The sequence below is a fragment of the Symsagittifera roscoffensis genome, chromosome 1, assembly GCF_963678635.1.
Source record: "Symsagittifera roscoffensis chromosome 1, txSymRosc1.1, whole genome shotgun sequence".
Lineage (NCBI taxonomy): Eukaryota > Metazoa > Xenacoelomorpha > Acoela > Convolutidae > Symsagittifera > Symsagittifera roscoffensis.
Window position 1 is genome coordinate 68,877,446 of NC_087062.1, and position 9,077 is coordinate 68,886,522.

Sequence of the window (9,077 nt, forward strand, 5' to 3'; positions counted from 1 at the left end):
TGTTGTTTTTGTGTACATTCGGAGATACTGTGTCCGTATCGTCGGCAATAAATACACCATTTTTTGAAAGATGGTTTGCCTTTAAAATTTGGATGTTTTTCATAGATATTTAGTATTTCAGTGATTTTTTCAATTAGGTCTGTGTCTGATTCCTGTATGTTATTTATATGTGTTGTGTTTGTTTCAATTCGATTAACATTTGTAGTTTTAGATTTTCTGTTTCTTCGAGTTTCATTGTGATTTCTGCTTGCTCTAGTTTATCTACTAGTTTTTGAAAATCTAAATCTGGTTTGCGGATTGAGGAAGGATGAGATGCTCTCTTTTTTATTGCTATTTTCCTTAATTGAGGTGTTAAGGTCATCAAGAGAATTTCTGTCATTTTTGTGTTTTTATAGTCATGTGTATTAAGTGAATATGCTTTTCGAACTAGTGTTTCGATCTGTACTGCTAATTGTTTGATAGTTTCATTTGGTAATCTGCGAATTTCATTACATAAAACTCTTTGGTGTTGTTTGTTTCTTTCAGAGTCAAACATTTTTGAAAATTCTTGTGTGAATTTTTTCCAATCTGATTTTATTTCTATAGGTAATACTGAAAACCATTTTTGAGCTGCGCCATCTAAGGTTGTTTGTATCAGTGCAGTGCGTCTATGTATCCAATTTTGATGTAGTGGCGTGTTAATTGGTTCAGGTCCTATATTTAAAATTAAATTTGCTGTTACTGCATTTAAACAATCTTCAACAGAATATTCGGGATCTGTTCCTGTGAATACCATCAGTGGTTTATTAGATGTTATTGATGATCCACCCATGAGGTATGGATTCACTGTCATCTGTAGTGATTCTGCGGCATTTGGCATTTGCGAAAAATTTGAAAGTTGAGTTTTTGTTGTTTCGTGTTGCTGAAGGTAATATGGAAGCGGTATTTCATTTTGCATTTGAGTTGGTTGATAAGAATGCATTGACATTGGATTTTGTGGTTGTATTGGTTGAAAAGATTGTGTGTTAAATTGGTTTTGTATATGCATTTGTTGTGGATGTTGTACATCTGTTGGGTTTTGTGGGTAAATTTTTGTATTTCGAGATGGTTGAGGTTGTCGTGGTCTTTGTGTCCGATATTCTTTAGTATATAGTGCAAAAATATCTGGTTGGTGATAATCATCTTCATCGGATGATAAATAGTTTGTATTAAATGGTGTATGTTGGTTATCTTTATTTTGTTGAAAGAATGGGTAATTTTCAGTGTAATCCTGTGTAGGTTGTGGATTATCTGGAAAATTTACTGAATTTGTCGATGTTTTCGGGAGATTCTAATAATGGGAACATACGTGATTTAAATTTTGTGTATTTTTTCGGGGAGGTTGATTTGTTCTTGGTTTGTGAGTATAATCATAATTGTGTTCTGCAAAGGTGTTTCTTCTGAATGATTTTCGTGTTTTTGACGGTATTGTCATTGGTCTATACGTTTGATAATCCATATGTGAATATTTCGGAGCAACCGAAAGTTTAACGGTTGATTGTAAAGTTACTTGTGCCAGTGAAGTATTTGTATTTCTTGGTGTTGTCAAATTTGGGTGTATTGGTGAAATACTTTGTTGTGTAGTTGTTGTTGTTTGGACGATTTCTTCATTTATGAAAATTGATGGTGTTTGAATATCTTGTTGTGTAAGATTTTTAGTTCCATTAAGGTTTTCATTGTGTATGACGGTTGAATTTAAACTGTTATTTCGCGTATCAGGTAAAAATGTATTATAGTTTAATGGTGTTGCATCAATGGTTAATGGTATTACTTTTACATAATCTCTGTGATAAGATTTTGTACTTATTGCTTGGCTTGAGATAGATTGTGGGATATTTATAAATGTAGGATGAGACCATTCAGGGTCCCAAACGTAGTCTGATTGTTCTGAAAGGGCAGTGTCGTCATTTGTATTTTGAGGTCTGAAATTTTTTCTTGCTTGTGAAATTAAGTCTAAATTATGTGTGAAATTATCTATTATAAACCATGCTAAAATTTTTTGTAAATCATGTTTAGTATGTTGTGAAACATCATCTTTAGTGAAATTTTTTTTAATTATATGTAGAAATGTTGAAAATAATGCGATTTCATTACGTACTTTTGTATGTTTAGATGTTTCTGTTGGTCAGATATTTTGAAATTCTGTTTTTTCTAATATAGATATATAAGTAGATATTATTGCAAAAACTTTGTTAGAGAATATGGAGTTTGCTCTTTGTGAATTATGATATTGTATGCTTTTAATATTTTCTAGGAATACTTTTGAAAATTCTAATTCAATATTACATATTTACGATGGTTCGTATTTGGTGTGCTGAATTCTATGGTGTAGATTCCCTATTGTTGTGTTAGGTTACATATGTCTTTCAAATAATGTTCAATAATTTGTCTTTTGATTTTTACATCTGGGAATTCTGCTTTGCATGGACTGATTCCGGGTTCAAACAAATTTACGAGTAACTTCTTGCAAAAATCATGTTGCCCTCTATCATCGGGTGAATATATGAGAAAGGGGTAAATTTCTTCGTCATCTGGACTATCGTCACTTTGAGTGTGGCTCATTTTTTCGTTTGATGACTGTTAATATATAGCTATCGATGTGTCTAATTCGTTGATTCCAATTATACAGGTGTACTGGTTTGTGTTTGTATTGTTTTTTATTCTTCTTTTTCCTCTTTTTGATGCATTTGAAGTTGTTTCTGAATCGGAAAAATATAATTGATCGTGAATGGGACAATTTTTATCAATTGATTCTTTTAATTTGTAGAGTTCATCTAAACTGCTGGCTTCTGATTCAGAAAATGCGTTTCTATTTTTTGAAAGTCTTTTTCGTGTGATTTGTTTTTGTTTGTTTATATTTTTCCTTTTTATTGTTTGTCGTTTTGTTCTAATGTATCCAACTGTTTGTGTATGAGGTGTGATTACAAGATCGTATTTTTTGTTATCTATTTCACAGTTGTGTAAAACGATTGTTTGCTTATTTCCTAAATTTTTGAATGACATAAGGTTTAGGATGATGGATGCAAAAAGTTGTTAGATGTTTTTATTTTCTTAGACTGTTAGTCCTTACAATTTTTTGGTTAGCTAAACCCGGGTATTTTTGTTCAGGGTTGGAGAGAAAAGTATATCGATTCCGAAGCATGATTTTTTACTTTCTCGTGGCTATTCTAAGCTAAGGTGTTAACTTACTTGATCTTACGTAGGGGTAGTGATTGTGTTCAAGGGTTGGAGAATAGTAAATCGATCCACAAGGTTCAGGTATAATTAGGACACAAGTAGTTCGTTAGATCCTATTTTAAACTTACTAAGTCTAAGATCTATCCTGGGTCTGGTAAGAGGAGGGTTCAAGTGAAGGATGAATAACCGAAGTTGTTCACTGTTTATCTTAATTTGAATGGTTAGTTTTATCAAAAAAATTTCTATTAGTCTTGGGTCTTTTGGAAGGGTTGGATAGTGAATCGACGTTTGAGGTCGTTAGACACTTGCTAAGTGGGTGGGGAAGAACAAAATTGTTCTTTTTGATCCAAGAATAGGCCTTGATGATCAGGTTTTAAATTTAGTGAAATAGAAAATTAATTAAGATCCAAGGATAAGCCTTGATGATCTGATTTTAAAATTAAGTGAATTTAAGTTTTAATTGGTTTAAATTTATTTAAAAAAAAGATTTAGTTTTTTAATTATATTAGTGAGCTTATGATTGCTGTTATGTTTAGGTGATGAAGCTGGGACAACAGATGATTTACGATTACTAACAATTTTTTGTCATGCTACTAATTTTTTTTTTCATTTTTAATAAATATTTTTCAAATATGTTTAAATAATACTGCAGAAATTAAGAAAACGATCTGAGATCTTCTTATCAATCGTTATTGTACATTAATAATTTTGTTTAGCGCCTGAAATGATCATGTAGATTTACTTCAAAATTTTATGTTTGCAAACGAAAATCTAAATTCATTGCTAATAAGATTCTAAATACAAAAGTTTTTGTTGGCTTTTGCCGTACAATCATAAAACTAAATGGTAATTTTCTACTCTTGTCGTATGTCGTCCCTTGTCCGAGGTCTTCTTCCTATTCCGGATAGTTCTATTATTGTTCGGAATATCGGCTCTGATCTATTGAGTCGTAGAGACATTTCAATTAAATTATTATCGTATAACATTTTGAAAATGTTTTGTCTAATTTCTAATCTATTTTTGGTTAGTTCTAAGCTATTAAGGTCTTATTCGAGACTTATGGTCGCACCAGATGAGTTAGAACTGATGTGGTTAACTCATAGTGTAATTTCTGATAGGGTACACCGTCTGCTCGTCACGCTATCTTATTTTCGGCCGGATAGATTCGTGCAACTTCTTAGTCTAATACCGATCCTAATCTTACTCTTATACTTTCTAGTCTCAGGGTGTTTAACTAGTCTCTGCTAGGCTCAATAGATCTAGGGTATACTGGTTTATTGCGGCTGCTGAAGTTCTCTTGGAGAGGCAACTAATTTCTAAGTTAAATTCAAATCTCTCTGGTGCTGAAATTACGAGTAATTTCAGCACTTACAAATAAGTGGGTTGTTAGTTAGATGGATTATGATTGGTTAATATTAAATACTTTACAGTGGTAAAATATCCAATTTATCCAATCATAAAATGTAGTTTAGATCAGGTTCCATTATCTACTGTAATTACGTTTTTTTTTCTCGTAATTTGCGTTGAACGCCGAGAAGAAAGCTTCAGGATCAATTTCTATTTGAAGAAGTTCTGAACCATACAAAAAGTTTTTCAAATTGTGCTATTGCCCACAAAACCCTTAAAAGTTCTAAGTCTTTGTAGAATGCTTCATTTATTGAGTTTCAAAAAATGGTGAGCAAATTTTTTAATCACTTCGCCGACAGCGTTTCTTTTTTCATTTGTAGAGACTACTTGTTCGGTACTAGTGAGCATAGGGTTGATGTTTTTGGTACAAAGATTCTATTTTGATTTGCTGAGCCAAAAACAGAGCGTAATTCTGGGCGTTTTTTTTTGGTTGAATAAGTTCTTGATCGAATCTGCTTTTCCAACCAATGATGTTGCACCTTTTTTGAGATCTGATAAATCCCAGCCGTTCAGAAAGTTTTATGAGAAGTAGCTTTTTTCTTTTTTATATATACGTTTTTTGAATAAATAAAAATACTCAAAAAATGTTCAATGTTCACTCTATCAATCACTATTAGAAAACGAGTTCGTGATTCACCGGAGAGCATTTGGCGTGTCTCCTAAGCAAAAAGTAGTCAAAAAACGGTCTGTAATTTTTACTTTCACCTACCACTTTACTGAAGTTTTATTGTTTGCTTGTATTCACAAAGTTTTAGTTGGCTATATGCGTTTGTCAAGTGAAGACTACTGAATCAAATATTATATGTATTTTCGTAATCTGATACTTTAATTAAATATCTGATCAATTAACAGTTTTGAATCTAATGCTGGTTTAAAGGAACGGCATTTGTTCTCGTATTTACAATCAGTTTTATGAAGCAAATTTTGTCGCATTTGTCTGATTTAGGAAAAAATCTATTTTGTTCTAACATTTTCAGGTCAATTTTTACACCTTCTTTTGTATAAGCTTAAAGAGGGTGTGGATTTGGGTGTTTTTTTTTTGATGGGAGGATTTTTCCAATTGTGGTGAAGTGAAAAAGTTGTTTTTGTTGGATGAAGCCATTGCTTCCGGGCTTTTCTGGTTCACAACTTCGGTAATTTGTCGTTACGCAGAAATTTTTGTTGCTAGACGAGAAGTAATAAAGAATGGAGTTTCCTCACAACTCTCCATCCCTTGGAAAGAACGCTAACAACAGTTTTCCCAAGGAGACGATGATGTCTTTGATAAAAAAAGCCAAAATAGCGAGTCTTCATTTTTACTGTAGGTTTTCCAGTAGCGGCCAATTTCCTCAGCTTATAACAAAACGTTTCATTTTAAAGAATTGACTGAATGAGCCAAATCAACTTGTTTCTTCATTTTTACAATTGTATCGCCATTTTTTTTGAAAACTGTTCGAGTGTTTAATACTGAAAAATCATCATCGTCACTTGTTCCCTATTCGGACGATGCGTTTTTTCTTTGCAAAACTTTTCTTCTTCGTGTGCCAGTAGTTGCATGGTAAAAGAGAATCACTGTGATTATTTAAATTTTCTTCTAATCTGTTTGGATATAGGTTTCTTTGAGTTAGTTTACACAATCTCACAAAATGTCGTTGTAGTTACACAGGTTACATACTACTTTTTCGACCAGAAACACATTTGATTAATTGTTGGCAAAGGCGTTACCACTTTTCAGAAAAACTTTGTTGTTTCTATGCTCAGGTTGGGCTCGTTTTTTACAGGATTGAACCTTTTGTACACCTTTTCATCGTTTTGATTGTGACCAGTTTCTGAGTCCAAAAATTTTTTTTTCCTTAATTTTGTCAAGATTATTCCTTGAACGATGGCGTCCGTCGGGTTGAGCGTTTCTGACACAAGTCTCTGTTGGGGTTAGCACTTTTTCGTGTTAAAATTAAAAACATCACGCTTACAGACTTGTTCGGATGCTTCTTCTTTTTCGCCACTTCTAGCCAAAATAGAAAAAGTTTCCCGATACTGTTTGTGTTTTTTATTTCTGTTTGCAACTTAGCAATTTGTAACGCTCCAAAGTCACCTTTGATGACTTTTAAATGCGGTTTCTTTGAGATAGAAAACGTTTTTAAAATTACTGGCAATGTCTTCATCCGAGATGATTTTGTTAAAAATTCGTTTTTCTCTGCGCACAAGGCCAAGTAATGTAAAACGCTTACTTTTTTGTCCGCTTCGCATCCTCTTTTGCCAGCAAAATTTCTTCTCTTTTCTGAAATTCTTCATTACGAGGCCCAACTGTGCACTGGATAGGCGCACAATTTTGTATCTGTATGTTCCTGGATTCCATAGATAAACTTTAAACATGCTCCAAAATGTCAGCTGATTCCCTTTACAAAACTTCCGTGAATTCCGCTTAGAAATACCTTCAACCCAAACTTTATCGGCACATTTGTTGTGCCGCGGATTCCGCAACCAGCGAATATAGCTAATTGTTCTGGATTCCGCAGCTGTTAGTGGATTCCACAAATGTAAATTGAATCCGCAAATGTAAGTGGAATCCGCAATTTATAAACGGAATCCGCAAATTTAAGTGGATTCCGCAAACTGTAAGTGAATTCAGAACTTTGTTTATTTCTGAACTTGATTTGAACAATTAAAAGCTAGAGCTGTATTTCTTATCTATAGCAATGCGGAATTTAAAGGCAAGTAATCGAAGTAGGCCAATTTTTTAGATGGGTAGGTCAGTATTTGGGATCGAAGTTCACTAGATCAGTATTTGAGATCGAAGTTTAAATCGAAGTTGACAGTATTTGAGATCGAAGTTTGGTTGACAGGAATTGAGACCAAATTTGGGATCGAAGTTGAGATCGAAGTTGACAGTATTTGAGATCGAAGTTTGGCTGACAGGAATTGACTGGAATTGAGACCGCTATACTACACGTATACATAAATGTAAACGGAATCCGCAAACAAAATGCGAATTCCACTTACAATTTGCGGATTCCATGTACAATTTGCGGATTCTGCTTACAGTTGCCGATTCCGCAACAGCTCAACTCAACTATACAAATGTCTTATTATTTGTTTGTGGATTCCACAAAATGTTCTGGATTCCGCAAGTACGGTTGCGGATTCCCAAAAACCGCCTATTTTCGGAGCAATTTTGAGCGGTACAATGTTTTAAATTTGTTTGTGGAATCCAAAACGGCGAAGAAGATCAAAGAAAACTAGCAAAGTTGCGTCGAATCTGATTTTGGCCTGTTGCGGAGTCCGAATACAATGCACAGAATGCACAGTTTGGCCTCGTAATGTTTCTTCTTCTGTGACTTCATATGTTCGCATAAGGTTTTCTTTTCTGGCATCTTTTGCTCGCCATGTTTTTTTTGCTGAATCTAGAGGTTCTTCAAGTAATAGAATTTTTGTTTCCGCCACCAATGGTTCCTTCAAAAAGTAATTGTCGGAATTTTTTTTCGCTCTAACTGCTTAAAAAATTGGTCAATTGGGCAGACGGTATTAAGTTATGATTTGGCCAAAAAGCAAGGGTTCCCAGCTGACTGCGCCATAATAGAGAGTGTAGTGATATCAACGGTATACTAAATGACTAACTCGAGTTTAGAGATTAAATTAGAAAAAAAATGAATTAAGACTGTATCTTTTTTATTCAACTAGAAAAATGCCACAATATCCAATAGACCTCAAACAGACACACAACTGGCTGGAATTTAAAAAAGAGGAAAAAGTCAAATTAAACTAATCGAAAAAGCATTTAATAACAGTTGTTCATTGTTAACTAGTAAATTACATTGTTGGCGTTTTTGCTGGATTATCGTGCACGTGGCAGGGGCTGTTAAAAAGTCGTTAGATTATAGTTTTCTCAAAAAATGATGGTCACGAAATTTTTAAAGCTAATCTTCTTTTCGCGTCTGGCAGGTCATAGCTGATGGTTTTGGTCAGTTTAGTACATCGTTTTTTTTACTGTTTGACCAATAGTCGAAAGTAGAAATTTTGTATGAAATACTGCCTATGAACTTTACCTGAAAACACAAATTAAAATTTCTGTTTCAAAAATTTTGTCTCTTAAATAATAATAGGATTCATTCAAAGAAAATGTCTGTAACTGGTCTGCAGTCTTTTATCAATACGAGCAAGAAATTATTTAACAAATGATCGACTAAGCCATGCAATACTGCCACTTTTGACTGCAATAATTTTGATTTGAAGTTTTAGGCGACCAAGGTCATGCCTTCTAGCCTATTTTGCCTCCTCAATTGTCAAATTTTCTAATTTTTTAAAATACAATGAACCGGACGCTCGAATCATAAAATGAAGCCAATCCTCTGAGTGAAAACTGAAAGGAAGTTAAATAGGAAATATAGAAGCGCAGATACAAAGTGAAACTGCTAATACCGTTCTTCTAATTGCGGACCTTTCGAGTCCGGATGACCTATTTGAACATCTAGGGCAAATTAGTTGTCGTGAATTAGATA